Below are 17,124 nucleotides of genomic sequence, written 5' to 3' on the forward strand. Positions count from 1 at the left end.
GTGTGGGCACGGCAACACTATAAGACAAAGGTCGTCAATACGGAAACAGTATTTTATATGACTAACCTGCACAAAGTGTGGTATATGTTGGGTTACATAGTCACGGCTGTGTTGCCGTGCCCACTGAAGCTGTCCCTCGGCGAGCTCCAATTTATAGGCAGCAGCAGGTCCTTGTTGGGGGCGGATACCGTGGTCATTGTGCTCGACGAAGATGCACAGAAGGTGCCTTCCACGTGTGGCGTCGGCAGCAGTATAGCGTGCAGCTTTCCGTGGACGATGTAGCGTAATCGCTGTCCGGGTTGATGCGCGTCGATGCGATAATGCTGTAGCGAAGCTCCGTGCATCCACCATCCGAGAGGGATGTTGTCCCGTTGAAGACGAAGGCATTGCACGCATACAAGACCTGCACAAAGAGCGGTATGTTGGGTGACATAGTCGCGGCTGTGTTGCCGTGCCCACTCAGAAAACCATTCCTCATTCGTGTCCGCGCTTTTGATGTGCGGGGATGTTTGTGCACTTTAGCCGCCCATTTCTTCTCATCGGTGTTCCTGAGTCTTTCTTCAAAACTAATTTTGCTCGGCGCTTCTATGACTTCAAAAGAAGCCCAACCCATATGTCACCATACGCTGCCCCTCTTGTTGCTTCACCGTGGACCGCTAATGCCAAACGGTCCACTGATGTTCGGCTAACTTCCAAACCCGACAAGATGTCTGATTTTAAGCACAGAATCGCATTTCCTAACGTTAGCGCTGGCGCCATTACTACGTTTTCAAGTTCCTCGCACCAATTCCCATTTATTGTAGCCTCAAAGTGCTCGATCTTTCATTACTGCTGCATTCCGCTTTCCCATCATCCTCAGGTTCTCTTGGTGGTTGTTCGAGTATATGTCTTCCCTTTGTTTATGTGTATAAGCTTGACTATGTCTTGCTGTTGAACTGATAGCACGTCATTACTCGACTCTTGATTAAAGATAATAATTCCCGATTTCTCGGTTTAAATTAAGGCCTAGGTATGAATCTCAAGTCTCTCTGAATCCCTTGCATTGTACGCTGTAGTAGAAAAAAAAAGTGTCGTGCAGAGGGTAATGTCGTCTGGTGGTGATACAAGAAAACAAGCAATACATGACGTCACCGAACGCTCGTAATTGATGGAAGCGCACACGGTGTCGCGTGCGCCTTCACCACTTTAAGCATTCCAATGCGCGCCTCTCTCGCTGCGGACGGCGCCAACAGCGCGAAACCGAGCACAGAGCTATAAGAAAAGCTATAGCGCTGTATAGGATTGATTCACTGTCAGAATACCATTACTTAATTCCTTGCTTCCGATTATGGAGATTTCTTTGAAAAGCTTAAATGTAACTTGAATGCGTAGATGGTTTCCTACTTCGCTGCGCTACGGACGGCCAAATCAACTATGGAAGAGCACGCTGCCGAACAACTGCTCAATGCCCATCTTTTAGAGAGCTTTTGATGGTAAATCTCTCAACCTTTTTGAGAAAAAAAGAAAAGAACTACTCCGGAGAATTCGTCTGCACCTTAACAACCTCATAACCGTGTCACCAGACGATGATCCTACAACAACTCGTCGAACAGTCGAAACTACACGCGCACAAAGCGGTAGCTGGCCCATGCCATCGTCCGACTCATCCACTGAAGGGAGGGACTTTACCATCACGGTCACATCACAGGAAAAGTCGAATGGGCGGCACTGTTGGGTACTGCAGCACATCCTTTCTATGAGAAGGACAGCGGCGGAACTATTTGAGAGGTGGAGGGTAGCGTGATGGTGACGGGGGCAAGGGAGATTTAGGTCCTCATCCCACATTACATGTTTTAGGTGTTTCCCCCTTGCCCCTCCTTTCCAGACAGCACTGGACAGACGGACTGACAGGAAACCATGAAAACTCTTTCAAGCAAACGCACCTCGCTTCGTAAGAAAGAGGGCCCCGCCGGTGTGGCGGGGGATTCCTGCTTTTGCAGCTCGACAAGATCTTCTTAAATGATCAGGCTAAGCGCATGCTGTTACATTAGGTGGAGAGCCCCGTCTCCTCGTTCTGGCTTTCTCGCTTCATAGATGTCGCTGGAATTTCCGTTTCCCATGGTTCGCTATATACGAAGCAGGTTAGAATAAATGGGCCCCCTTTTCCTACTGTCCGATGTGAGGCCCTGGGCTGCAGCCCCCCTTAGCCCCCCCCCCTTTCTCCAGCGCTGGTAGAAGCGTCATTCAAAACACACGGAATTGTTCTCCAATTCCGGCGGCGTTTTCTCTACTTCCTTTTTAAATAAAAATGTATTGATCTACAAATATTTTCACAAATAACCGTTAAATGTGGTAATATTTGCTTTTCCTTCCTGTTTGACTATTGCCTTGGCTCTCTCCCTTAGTAGATCGCTCAATTTCTCAAGTACTTGCGACTCTTGTTTCCAGTTGCCCATATTGCACTGAAAGTTGTGGGGTTCTCCCGTGCTCTTGGGACAAAGGAACGACAACACAGTAGTGCAAACAATCACAAGGGCATTTATTGCACCTTTCATAGATCAATGCCTGCTAGCCGAGTTGCTATCCACAAAATATGCCGATGGGCGCGCGACAAATCTAGAAGTCCGACTCACCGCGACCGGAAGCGAGCGAATATGTTCGCCCCATGCTGGATTCCAACGCCTGGTCGTTCGCGTGTATGGTCACGCGAATCGTGGCGCATTCGAAGGCGGCCACGCGAGACGGTCTCGCCGAAGCATCGGTCGGCGCGCGGCACGGCACGTCCGTCCCGCTTGCTTCCCGAACCCAAAGAGAGCAAGCGCCTTCCTTTCGGCGCCCAGGTAACCTCGCCTGTCGGCGGCGTTAGCAGCGCAACACTCGCGCCATCTCTCGCACTGCGCTTCAACCACGTCGACCGCCGCGGGCGTCACGCAGGCCACCCGGCGAAGCGGGAGTACAGGAGACGCGCTATGCGGGAAAAACATCAGGGGACACGCGAGTCGCGCATCCCCACAAAGTGCTGTACAATTAAGGAAAACACGGACGAGGTAACGAGTGACAGTCATATTCCTTACGGGTTTAACGGTTTTTGCAAGGTTTGACGATGGTTGCTGTTTCGCATGATATTATTTTCCACCTTATCTAACCCATGTCGCGGGTATATCGTTCTGAGGAGCTGCCAGCGTCACACCGAGCCGTCACTCAAGGAAATAATCAAGCGAAAGGAAAAGTTAAACGCAACTGGCGTTTTCTCCGGCTGCAACTCGTTCCACGAGCATACAGACCAGCTGATCTACGAACCGAATCCTTTTTCTGGTCCCAGGATCAGTCTAAACAAAGGAGGTTTAACTAACGAAGCAGCGATGCGCGTGACCGTTGAATAGATGGTGACAACTGAACGCATCTCGACTTAATCGCGCGGGCACTGAATCGATGAGAAAACTCGCCTTCACACCCCTGGAGATGCCGATAACCACCGCTGTCCAAAAGGAGTGAAAGAGGCAGCAAAATGTTGACCGCTGAAATAGCTGTCAAGTCTCAAGATTGATTTGGCGACGCTTTAGGAATGTGTGGGAGGAGGGGTGGCGTCGGCGGGAAGCCCTCCCCTCGCCCCCTTATTACGTCTTTGATAATCATACACATTGTTTATTTTTGTGGGCTAATACTCCACCGAAATTTATCGAGGTTTCTCTTTGCCTACAGGAAGAGATGTGGCGCGCAGATTTATTCACAGAATGTCGACCTATTGCGTCTTGAAGTCCGCTCCCAATTAAGTAGCCAAGCACGTTTATTTTAATGTCATTTTGTGTGCACCTTCCTCGGTCACCTATAGTAGGATACAACTTAAAAAAAAAAACAGCAGTTAACAACCAAGGCACACGGACCGCGCGGGGTTGTTACTCCGCCAGCCAATCACAGAAGCAAATAAAATCGTCGTCATGCGACCATTTCAAAATGGCGTCGTACTTGATACCTCCGGAGCGTCTGCTGTTCTTGAATAGTCTTTTCGTCGGCGGAAGCGATGAGGTGTGCAACAGACACGGACAAAGTGTAGGGAGTCTGAGCATTTCACTCTTCGAAAGTGCGCGATATATAGTTCATTTCAGTTTCGCCCTCGTTTGACTCGTGAAACTTTGCTGCCATCTGGAGTGAAACTCTACAATAAATAGTTGCAGCGAAGCAAGCGTTTTATTTCAGCTCAATAAACAATTGGGTTTTCACCGTTAGCTATCATAGACGAATGAGAGCGTACAAAGTTACGTGCTTATAATTTTATTTTTGTGATTACCGCTTTATTTAGGTAACAGGGAAAGTCTGAAGTACAAACTATAATTTGCAGCCTCGCGGAGGAACAATCGCTGGCGGTAATGAGGGCGTGGGCGAGGCTTCACTGCAGATTTGAGTTGTATCCGACTATAGTAATCACTTCTGCCTTCCCAGAGGCTGTGTGTACCTGCTGTTTTCGCAATGCGTGACTATAGCTGCTACAAACTTCCGCGCGAAGCTTGTTCTCCTACTGCTTAAATTTGATGGCTACAGGTGATGTACAAAAAGGCTATATGTTTATGACGTGTTTCGGGATGTTAAAATCGCTTCCGCCACCTTCATACCGAAAACGCATAGCCTTTAAGATCTACATTTTTATTCCAGAGGACGCCACGGAGACGTGGATTTCGGCGTGGATTTGGAGACAAACCGGCAGCTTCAAGAAACAGCGGCGGGTGACTCCATTTGTGAGTCCTATAGCCTACGCACGGATGTTCTGGCATATATGGTCTCAAACCCTCAGGCGAACTTGTAGGACGTGGCCGCCCAGGTACCAATTTCCAAGTCATTAGTCTGGAGGATTATAAATGGCGGCCTTTGACCCGTACCACCTTAACCAACAACAATGCTTAGAAAATAGGCACCTGTAGAACCGTCAAGATTTCTCGAATTGGGTCCTCACAAAAGCCGATGAATCACCGGACTTTTTAAACAATATTATGTGCGCAGATGAAGCCAATTTTCACAGTCAGCGTTACGGGAATGAAATCCTAGAAAGAGTGGTGGATGAGTTTCTAAGCGAAGTCCCGCTGTCAGGTCTTCCACTTCTGTGGTAGCAGCAAGATATGGCACCCGCACACAGCCGCAGCCGAGCACGAAACTGGCGGGATGCGACTTTTCGTGCGCACTAGATTGGAAGGCACGGGCCTGTAAATTGGTCGGCTTGGTCACCGGACCTCTTTGCACTCGATTTCTTTCTTTGGGATTGTGTGAAAGATCGTGCTTGCACGATGCAGACAGATGTCAGATTAGTTCAAGGTAAGGATAACGGATGTCTGCCGAAGAATTCCGGCGCGGGACATCAAGAAAGCCTCTGAAGATGTGAAAAAATGGACACTGTACTGCGTAGCTCTAAAAGGAACCTATTCGAACACGTCATATAGGCTGCGGTGTTCATCGGAGCTTACGAATTCATAGATAATAAGGGCACACTGAAATCAGATGACTTTTTTTTTTGTGCAGACATCCTGATTGCCAATTCGGCTCATTTAGACGTGGTATATTTACTTTCTTGAACGCATCGGTTTTGCCTTTTCTCAACACGTTGGTCGCTTCCCGGTCTGTATATATCGCTTTTATTTTTTGACACTAACCTGTTTTTGCAGCACGTATTCACTTTCATGAAAAATAAAACGCTCACTTTAGTTTGGCTTTGGTCCGAATCAAGTTTATTGCGCGAAATATGCCTTCGCGCACGCACTTCCCGTGCGGTGCCAGCAAAGTCGCGGAATTTTGAAACATTCTATGCCTATTACATTGCTGTCCGCATTTCGTGCGTGCACATGGTCAGAGCGGCGCTTCGGCCAGCAGAGCGTTTGCTTGCGCTCCTCTCCGCACACAATTCACGCGCACCGGTGGCTGCATAGAATGCATTGATTTCGCTTATCTAACAGGCCCAGAGACGCCACTGCAGTCCTCTCGGCTTGGCTGTAAAATGATTACGGAAGCAACCACACGCTCCCTGAAGCACCGCTAAATCGGGTTCCTAGCGGAACGTGGTCAGCGTCCCACGTTCCGCTGCCACCATGTGTGCTGTGCGCACGCGCGTCAGTGTTCCCGGTAACGTTCTGCTGAGCGGCTGTGTGCAAATTGTTGTGATAGGCCGGTCTGAGCGGAACGGATCGTAAACGCTCTGCTAAAACTCTCTATTAAGGGGCTTTTGTTATCAATGTGATCAGTCGGCCTTGACAGACACGAGACGTTCGCTTGAGGGATCGCCAGTCCTTTGTGCGCAGGCGCGAGTAAGAGCGGGCGCGCCAGAGAAAATCTGTGGGCTTTGCTCTTTGAATACATGACTCTGCCTATAGGCACTACGGAGGAGGTTTCTATGCGCGTGTTGTGTGCGTTTGTCCCCTAGATATGCCGGCGTTGCGGAGTGCGGTCGAGTTTGCGCTCCGGCGCTGGCTGCCCGTGCGGTGAGGCAGTGGGCAGCCATATGGTGATCACTGTGTCTGAAGGGGCGAGGTTGTGACCGGTGTTGTATAAGTCGTGGGTCGCTTTTTTCGTCGCGACGACAGATTGGATTGTTTACAGTCACTGCTCCAGGAGGGCACGTAACCGAGAAAGGGAGGCCTCAGGAGAGCACATGTTATAATAAGGCAGGCCTGCGCATGCCAGGGGTGTATAAGATCGGCTGCCCGCTGTCGCGGACAGCCATTTTTCATGCGAACACCCCCTGGCACGCTTCGGCCTCCGCGGCCCCCCACCCCAGGGGCCGCCCTGCCTAATTTCCAGCTTTGGTGTCCCCATTGCCGCTTTGGTGTCCTGGAGGCGCCACCAATAATGCGAAATAATGACACGTTGTCACAATTAAAAAAAAAACACGATTGAATAAATATAATTACGTCCAGCCGCCAACTCGTGACGCTAAGTTCAGCAGTACCGCGCCACGCGACTTCTGCAACACCAGTGAGAACTTTGCCTCTGAAGGTTCTCGCCGCTGCGGCGCTGGTGCTGAGTCAGTCATCGTCACCGGCGACCTTTAAGCTACTTGCGTTGAACCGCGATTGCTAAGGCCTTCTAGATTTTCAATCTATGCGGCCAGGCTCTACTACTGTAGCTACTGCTCCCACAGAAACATCTGTGATGTTATTTGCAAGGTACAGTCGCGGACAGAATATTATGGACCATGAAATGTAAGAAAAAGCTGAATATCTCCGCAACCACACAACGCAATCTGGAATTTGCATTTTGGACCTCGACTAGAATATGCTAACAACGTTGTCGTGGGCAGTTTTACTGGTTACTGCTACAGGCTGCTCGGGGATTGAACGTTTTCGGAGATCCCGTGGTCCATTTTACTCTGTCCGCGACTGTACATCGCCGTAAGGCGTGAGAAATCTATGATCCGCCATGACTGACTTAGCACGAGTGCAGCAGGGGCGAGACTGTCTGTCTGGCACAGCGGTCGTGAAATAGGGCGTCAGTGCCTACTGCTTCACCATTTTACCGCGCCGGCAGCCAGCGTCGGAGCGTAAACTCAACCTCACTCCGCAATGCCGGAACTCCTAGGGACGAACGCCTGCAATAACGACTGGCGATCCCTCAAATGAACGTCTCGTCACAGGGCTGGCATTGGAGGAGGAGCGAAGAGAGCAAGACTCGCGCCGTGCGCGAGAGATGGCGTCGCAGTTGGAGCAATGCGCTGGTCCTAGCTGCAGAGCTGGTTACGGCGAGGGACAACGGTGAAGCACAATGGCGACAGCCACACGAAACGCAGAAATGGGCGCCAAAACAACTGCGCTCTAAAAAAAGAAAAATTAAAACAGTCTGTATGTGTCCTGAAAGGAACAGTATTTAGTGCACGGCTTTGTGGGGTTGCACATGCACTAGGAGATATAAGAGAAAGGGTGCCTGAATGCCGATGACGTGTGAATGATCTGTAAAGAATGATGATTTGTTCCCATGTGCGTCAATGTTTCAAAGTCTGCAATGATAAGATATTAGCATATGATGAAGGTGAAAATCTGCGATCAAAGCGACCGTAGATGAATCTCATTTCTTTTTTCTGAACTGATTCACATGCGCAGTGAGGGGACCAAACAGTTGAAGTGTAATTCAGTATCAGGCGAACTAGTGATTTGTGAGTAGGTTTATATGTGGGAGCAAGTTTAGCAATATAAGTAAATCCAGCGCAGGTGGTCAAAACAAGGTCAAGCACGGTAGCTTTTCACAATGTATACATCAGCTTGGCTATGTATTAATTTACACTAAATTGAATTCAGAACATACATTCGAGAAGGAAGTGCATTCACATGATAAAACGGATAGAATGAGGAAACAAGAAATACACTGCATCTTTATTACTGAACTGAAGCATTGCGCAGGATGTAGAGGTTTTGAATTACGTGAAGGGCAGTGATCGTAGTTAGGTGTAGGGTTGTCCTCGATTGGTAGAAAGAAGGGAAAAATATGAAAACAGGCCGACCTGTTAGGAGCTAAGAAAAGAATATTCAGGCCAGTGCTAAACAAATATGAGGCTTCAGAACGGGAGGATGTTAACATAGAGATAAATAATATAAGACCCTAACTAAAATAATTTCAGAGGCATCTGTTGCAGTTGGGGGTAAGGCACCAAGTCATGGAACGGGCAAGCTCTCGCAAGAAACAGAGCACCTCAGAAATGACAGTGCAAATCTCTAATTCCAGTAATCACACTAAACTGGCTGAATTGTCAAAACTAGTAAAGTGGAAAAGAATTAGTCACATAAAATTAAGTTTACAATATTTGTCAGATTGAGAATGCACTAAAAAACAGAAGCATGCATTCATCAACACTTGGCATTGGCTTGAATGAGATTTACGATATTCCCTCCTTTACTAGATGCCTGCGGCATGGCTCGAGCTCTCAGAGCAATGGTCCTGCCCTCAGTTGTGAACAAGCATCGTGTGGTGGCGATCGCCATCGACACTATAATCATGGGTGACATGCGGTGCCAACGGCTCGTGACCCACCGCAGGGTGTTTACGTAGCAGGTACCGCGGTGAAACCGCGTTCGGCACCATCCTTCGGGTGTACATTTTAAAGGCTGATTGTCTGGCTCTAGAATAGCTGTCGCCTGTAATGCCTGCAAACGTGCGCTGAGCTATGATTAAGGTCAATGGCCTTATTAAGGCTAACGCCTGATGAAGATCTCGGAAGCCACACGAGGTAATGCCCTGTGGTTCCGCCTGTCACATGTGGCGCTTGCAACCAACACTGTCGTCATCATCATCAGCCTGGCTACGCCCACTGCGGGGCAACGCCCTCTCCCATACTTCTCCAACTACCCGGGTCATGCGCTAATTGTGGCCATGTTCTCCCTGCAAACTTCTTAATCTCATCCGCCCACCTAACTTTCTGCCGCCCCCTGCTATGCTTCCCTGCTCTTGGAATACAGTCCGTAACCCTTAAAGACCATCGGTTATCTTCCCTCCCCATTAGATGTCCTGACCATGCGCATTTCTTTTTCTTGAGTTCAACTAAGATGTTATTAACTCGCGTTTGTTCCTTCACCCAATCTGCTCTTATCCATTAACGTTACAGCCATCATTCTTCTTTCCATAGCTTGTTGCGTCGTCCTCAATTTAAGTTGAACCCTTTTCGTAAGCCTCCAGGTTTCTGCCCCGTAGGTGAGTACTGGTAAGACACAGCTGTTACACACTTTTCTTTTGAGGTATAAGGGCAACCTGCTGTTCATGATCTGAGAATGCCTCCCAAACGCACCCCAGCCCATTCTTATTCTTCTGATTACTTCAGTCTCATGATCTGGATCCGCGGTGACTACCTGTCTTAAGTAGATGTATTCCCTTACCACTTCCAATGCCTCGCTACCTATCGTAAACTGGTGTTCTCTTCCGAGACTGTTAAACATTAATTTAGTTTTCTGCAGATTAATTTTTAGACCCACCCTTCTGGCTTTGCCTCTCCAAGTTAGTGAGCATGCATTGCAATATGGGCGTCTTGCGCTGGAGTTTGAGATATAGTAGCGGCGCCTGGTGGCGGCGCGCCAAGCGCTATCTGGGTAGTACCAGCTTGGGTAGTACTGAGCCCTGGCTGTGGAGAAGCACGTTTCTAGCCCGAGCTTTGCGTAGATGCGCGCTTTTTACTGCCCTGTTGCGAGTGCGAAAAGGCTCGTCGCTTCTCACTGACCACGCCGACCACGCTGCGAGCTCGCCGCAGCCTATACAACCTCATAGTTTAACGAAAACGGACTCTTCGTGTGCCGTGGGACGTATGTAATGCTCGAAGCAGAAGGAATCGGCGACCTAGCTCAGCCTCGAAAAAGCGTCACCGTCGTTACTTCTGCGTCGTGTGCTGCCATCGCTGCCATCGAACAACGACGGTGGGCATCTCGGGAACACAGAGAAGCAAAGAGGGCGCAGTTATCTGCAGAGGAAATAGGCCAAAAATGGGAATATTATCAACAAAAGAAACAAGTGCAGGTCCTCGTCCAGGCTAAAATAAAGCAGTCCTCTGATCGCTGGCTGGCTGAAGTTCACGATGCAACTAAAGGGGGGTCAAGAAAATTCTGGAACCATATAAGCTGGCTGGGTAAAGCGAATCGCAGAAAACAGGAACAGATTTACGATGCCGAAGGAAATTGTTTAAAGGGAGATGAAGCTGTGAACTACATTGGTTCAGTTATAGCAGAGTCATTTAGGAAAGACGATAGCGAAATCGCCCCAAATGAGGGAGCAACACAGAAGAGCATAAAAGAAAACAGCTTAGAACTGAGCTATCTTAACTGGAAAAAGGCGCAAGCAAATGTTCCAAAATGCACGTCCGCGGGGATAGACGAAATTCCAATCAAGTTAATTGATGAACTTGGCCCAAGAAGCAAAGAAATTAACGCTGATAAAAGCATTGGAGGCAGTCACAACAAATAAGCTAATTCCGCACAGCTGGAAACAGAGTAAAATGAATTTGATTTATAAAGGGAAAGGTGATAAGAAGAACATAAAATCCTTCCGACCTATTACGATAACATCAGTTATATATAGGCTGGCGATGCAGGCGGTGAAATTAAAAATGCAGTCATGGGTAGAAAGTAATAGAATACTCGGAGAACTTCAGAACGTGTTCAGAAGTGGTAGGCGCTTAGATGATAGCCTGTTCGTGCTTACCCAGTGCATAGAAATAGCTAAGGCGGAAAATAGACCTCTGTATTTAGCCTTCCTGGACATAAGTGGTGCATACGACAACGTGAACAGGGAACTCCTGTAGAACATATTAAAAGCTGAAGGTATCGGTCATGAGGTAATTGATTTTCTACAGGAAATATTTCGAGAAAATATTGTTGCAATAACATGGGAAGGAATTAAGAGTACGACAACTGTCGAGGTTCACAAAGGATTAAGGCAAGGTTGTTCTCTATCACCGCTGCTGTTCATGCTTTATATGATAAGCATGGAAAGAAGGTTACAACGAAGCAATCTAGGGTATAATCTGTCGTACAGATTAGGCGAAAAGATTGTTGAGCAATGACTACCGGGTTTAATGTATGCGGACGATATTGTACTGTTAGCAGATAGCCAGGAAGATTTGCAAACTCTGGTTAATTACTGTGGAGACGAAGGAGACAGTTTAGGTTTCAGTTTTAGTGCAGCTAAGTCCGGTTGGATGTTTTTCAACTATACAACTGATCAGGAGCTTACAATATAAGACCATGAAATACCCCGAGTGGCCGAATACAAATGTCTCGGGGTGTGGATAAACAAAGGGCAGATGTACACGCAAAAGCACGAACAGTCTCTCATAGCAAAAGGGCGAAGAGATGCCGGAATAATGAAACATAGGGCATTGTGGGGGTACAACAGGTATGAGGTACTGAGAGGTATTTGGAAGGGAGTAATGGTGTCGGGGCTTACTTTCGGGCATGCGGTCCTGCGTTTAAGGGCAGAGGTTCAGTCGAGACTAGAAGTAAATCGGAGAGCTGTGGGAAGGTTAGCACTAGGTGCCCACGGGAAAACCACAAAAGAAGCAAAACAGGGAGATATGGGCTGGGCATCGTTCGAAGCACGGGAAGCTCAGAGTAAAATCCTATGCGAAAAACGTCTGAGGAAATGGGACGATAACAGGTGGGCAGCTAAGGTATTTAAATGCCTATAGAGAAAGAGCGTTGACTCACAAAGGCGGAAAAGAACTAGGAAGCTAACCAGTTAGTATGCCAGACACGATGACGAAGAAAGACAGAGCATTAAACGACGTCCTTGGTGCGGAGGCAGGCAAACTCTCGCTCACATTACGTGGGACTGCCAGAACAGGCCACCCAATATTAATACACCAAAAATAGCCGGCAAACTTTCCGGAAGGGAGCAGTGGGAGACTTGGCTCGCCAGCGAGGATCGGGGATGCAACTATAGCGCTCCTCGACCAAGCACGACGGACCGCTCAAGCCAGTGGGGCCCTGGACTAGGGGCTACACCCACTCGCTTTCTGCGTTTTTCTTTTTTCTTTTAAATAAATGTTTTGATATATAAACGACAGGTTAAACACCCGGAAGGCAAAAATTGGATAAATTCAATGGAAAAGAAGCAACGTGTGGAACTATATCGATACTGGAAACAGCAGATCGGGAAGGAAGCGTTTTATGATCACTCAAGAGGCAGTGCCCTACTCTTTTAAGCTAGATCAGGATGCCTTAGAACGCGGAGCTATAAAAGGAAATTTAACGAAGAAGAAGACGCATGTACTGTGTGTGGTAAATATGTAGAAACAATGGAACACCTCATACTAAAATGTGATGGTATCAAGCCCGATGTCGATGCGGCCACAGTCACCCTTCCTGAGGCCCTAGGGTTCAGAGATAATAATACTCAAGTAAATAAATATGCGGTGTAAATTAGCAAAAGGCGATTGGAGGATTGGTGGCTCAAAAGCAGAGAGGTGACATAAGGTTAAAAGGGTAGGAAGACGTATTTAAAGAAAATCGAGAAATTCAATAACACACAACACAGATAAAAATAAAAATAAACGGCAAAATAATAATCTGAGCATGGTGGCAACTGCCATCACCCTGTTTCAAAGGGGACGCTCCTACCTTCCATCCATCCATCCATCCATCCATCCATCCATCCATCCATCCATTCGCAGCATCCCTGGGCAATGCAAGAGACCCATTGGTACCCCGAGTTACTAAGCAAGGCAATATCATCAGCGAATCGCAAGTTACTAAAGTATTCTCCATGAACTCTTATTCCCAATTCATCCCAATCCAGGCCTCTGAATGCCTCCTGTAAACACGCTGTGAATAGCATGGGAAAGATCGGGGGTGGGGGGGGGGAGGGGGGTCGCATCGGTGGCGCAGCCTCAAACCAAACGCGTTGGGAGGTGCTCAGCTCTGCTCTCGAAGACCAACTCTGGGCCGCCAAGCGGGCCGAGGAAGCCGCCAGAGCTCAAGGGCTCATCACCGACGCCTAGGCGGGGATGTATCGCCCAATCCCCGAATAACTCAAAGGACCATTTCTCCATCTTTGTTGCAAAAAAAAAAAAGAAGGAAGAAAGAAGAAACATTCTAATATGACGCCCTGCAGGGCCTTTGTTTGTACTTTCTTCGTGTTGAAGTTTAGCGCGTGGTTATCATCGTGACGTAGCATTCTCGACAGGAAAGTAGCCAGCGCAGCGTTTTCAAGGAAGTGAACGCAACAAAGAGAGATGACGGTTATCGTTGTGAGACAAGATCAGCCCCACAGAGTGCAAACTTTTTTAGGAGTCTAGACAAGCGTTAGTGTCTTCGTATTTGCCTGTAGTCTCCGCCAAAAGACCGCTTTTTTTTTCTTAGAAAACCGATGCCACGTATTAAAACGAAAAGTCTTAGGTTTTAAAACCGAAACCTCTGTACGCGCCGCAATGAACCAATCGGCATCGTCGCTTCGCAACATGCACGCGCACGGACGCACGCGCTTCGACCGAGCCGGGGCCCACGCATTCCGTGCCGCATTATCCCTGCTGGTGTTCGAACGCCACTTCAGAGCTGTGTCCACTGTGTCCGCCATCGAGGATCATTAATATCTTGGTAAGCTGCTCTTTTATTTCACACGACTGTCGTACTTACAATGGTGCAGCTCTCCCCCGCCCCATGAAATTCATCTAGGAAGTTCTGGTATTACCGCGAAACTTGATTTTATGGAAGCAATGGCAGTTTTGATGATGTGTTCCTTCCGTGTTCTATCGCCGGTGCCACGCTGAAGTATCGTCCAGGTGATCGCCCTTGCCTTATATTTACATATCTTGATGGCGTCATTCAGTGAGTATAACTCTTCGCGAACGCACGTAAATGTAATCTCCTCGGGAATGCGTGGTTTCGTGGCGTCTCTGACGTCGTGGTCTTAGTGCGCTGTCCATGCACGCGCACTTTGTTAAGGCGTAAACTGTCTGCGAGACGTTTTAGTCGCTATTGGACGTCGCATCAGTGCTCGGAACTGTTTTATTAGGCAGTCCAAGACGCCTAGCTGCCGTTAAATCGTCACCGCGTTTTGAAAAAAAAAAAATCCCAACATTACCTGGATAGCTTTGCACTGGAACGCGTTTCTAAAGATGGCGTACGCGGTTTTGAGCACGATCTCAAGAGCTTCTTTCTCTATTCTCTCTTTCTTGATGCTGGATTGTGCGCCATCGCGATCGAGCACGATCGGTATTCCATATCTGTCTCGATATGTCCTCCTCGCAAACTCGAGCCATTGCTATCGAGAAATTCGAACGCGCTCGAAAGTGCCGCATATGTGACTGAGGTGAAATTTAAACAGACGCAAAACTTATCGAATCTATGTATCTGTTGCGCGTCTCTACAGCCGTGGTTAACTGCCGACGATATATCAAACTCAAGGAAGCAGGAAAATATTAACAGATAGTAAGTAGTTGAGGAGTGCCAAAAGCGCACTTTATTTTCTTTTCTTTATTTTTTTTATTGCGATAGTCGTTCGCCTTTCAAAAGCAAGAGCGCACTTCATCGTTGTCGTCTTCTGGCGTTACCAGTCACTTAAAATTTAGATGATATCTTCTGGAGAAATAAAAAAGAAAACAAATCCCATCGGGGCCACCCAAGCACTTCAGACGGAGATGTGAATGCGAAAGCATTCATGTCCAATTGAACGCCGCTGAGCAGTCTCTCAAGTTATGAACTCCTGGCGGTCAAGCGAGCGTATTGAGTCGCTTGACTCATGACTGCACTTATAAGGTAACAAGTCCTAGTCCAACAATTCCTGGTATAGACTACCGGGTACATGTTTTTTTATGATGTACAGAATTTTTACTAATCAACTGTGGCAGATAAAGTAATTCTATTCCTGCTTTTCATGCCGTCGACGTAAAGAACTTGGATGGCGCAACAGCAGGAAGATTTTTTTTCTCGACACGGTGGTTTATTCAAGCGGTCTAAGTAAGAATTTGCAGGAAGCACCACATCGTATAAAAGGTGATGGTACCAGTTCAAAGCGGTTGAATCAGTAGAATAGCAAAGAGAAAGCACGGTCACTTGTCTTTATAACACTGTCGCGGTAAAACTGAAACCACAGCTGGTGTGGTTTGCTTCGAAGCCGCGAAGTTTGCATGCAAAGGCCTTCATCAGTCACGGACGTTGACATGCACACAAGATGACCAGCGTTTAGGACTTCTCGCCGTCCAGTAGGCTTCGAATGCTGCGTTCTGCTCGCCCAATTTGAGCCATTACGCAGGCTGACGACTGCGGGCATGTAAACTGAGGAGACATTTGAACTCGACTACGCGAAACATGTCACTGAGCAAGACGACCGCAGCACTGCAACGACTGCTCTTGTTCTTAATCTTTCGGACAGCCATGTTGGATTTAAGATGGTGCCCCCTATAGGCCATGAAAGCTGCGAATAGGCTGCACGACGAATGAACATGCAGATAACAAAGGCTTCCGAAAGCGAGAGTGATGTGATGTCGCGGCGGTGCCCTCTCACCTGACGCAACACCTGGCGCGCTAATGCGCCAGCAGGTGTTCCTTTGCCCGCTCTGCTCCGCCGGGGTGCGCTCGTGATGTGGTGTGTTAGCCGATAGAAATCTAGGTGCCGTCTTAACGCCATATCGCGTTAAAGCCACTGTGTCGCAAAAAATTGGCGTGCAATTTACCTTTAGTGCACTTTCTTCAGACATACCCCAATTTGTAGCAGAAGTTTATGAGTGTCGTCTCGTATTTCTCTTCTCTTTGGCTCCCGTATGTGTGTATATGGCTGTGTGTTAAATGGATTTATTTATCATTGCAGTACCCTAAGTACCTATAGTGTAGAGAAAAATTACCATATTTACTTGATTGTAACGAGCCTTCGATTGTGATGTGCACCTTAAGTTTTCACCCTGACGCTGAATATACCTTGTGCTCTTGATTGTTATGGGCACACAGATTTTCATATGCTAAAGAAAGCACAAACTGTAATACCCTTATATTGTTCCCTCACAATATATTTTCATGGTAAGAGAGAATTATTGTGATTTGTTTGCACTCAAGAAAATAAATAAATTTTATTTCATCTTTGCCACAGGCACCTTTTCTCAAGGCTGTTCGAGGTGGGCTTAACACTGAGGTAAGATTTGAGATTTGGACATTACGCATTGCAGTTTTTGCTTGTGCTAGATTTGAACGCAGACCTTCTTGCTAATTTTTCTGAAGAAAGTGTGCCTTAAAATGAAGTAAATATAGGGTACTTTGGACAGATTGAATGCTGGTGAACTTTTTATGCTGTACGTTGAATTCCTGGTACAGACTACCGGGTACATGTTTTTTATGATGTACAGAATTTTTACTAATCAACTGTGGCAGATAACGTAATTCTATTCCTTCAGATAGACTACTTAGAAAAATTACTTTCTCTGAAAAATTACTTGCACGAGAAATCAAAATGAATGATCCGTTAAGGAAATTTCACTAGTTAGATTTTATCTAATTACTTCAGGACACGTATTTCAATTTACGGATTGTAGCTAGTGAGTGTTTGCAAAGCGTATTCACTAGGATCAAATTTTCGGGATGACACCAGTGTCGAGATATAAATTCCCCAAAATATGCAACGAAATACATGAGTGTCCGATTTATTTTTGTGCTTCAATGCATAAGTGGCATTTCCTTCCAGGTAAGTGAGACAGCAGTGCATTTTTAC

The 17,124-nt window shown here is 47.3% G+C and overlaps 1 protein-coding gene across 1 annotated transcript in view; it reads left to right on the forward strand.

Moving 5' to 3' along the window:
* The window catches only part of LOC135909975 (uncharacterized), a 50,673-nt gene that overhangs the window by 23,218 nt on the left and 10,331 nt on the right, over window positions 1–17,124 (forward strand). Inside the window, exons 2-3 of the mRNA XM_065441988.2 lie at window positions 4,630–4,712; window positions 16,510–16,551. The gene's annotated coding sequence lies outside the window, so the exon portion shown is untranslated. The remainder of the gene's footprint in view (window positions 1–4,629; window positions 4,713–16,509; window positions 16,552–17,124) is intronic.

This window comes from Dermacentor albipictus, chromosome 1, assembly GCF_038994185.2.
Source record: "Dermacentor albipictus isolate Rhodes 1998 colony chromosome 1, USDA_Dalb.pri_finalv2, whole genome shotgun sequence".
Classification (NCBI taxonomy): Eukaryota; Metazoa; Arthropoda; class Arachnida; order Ixodida; family Ixodidae; genus Dermacentor; species Dermacentor albipictus.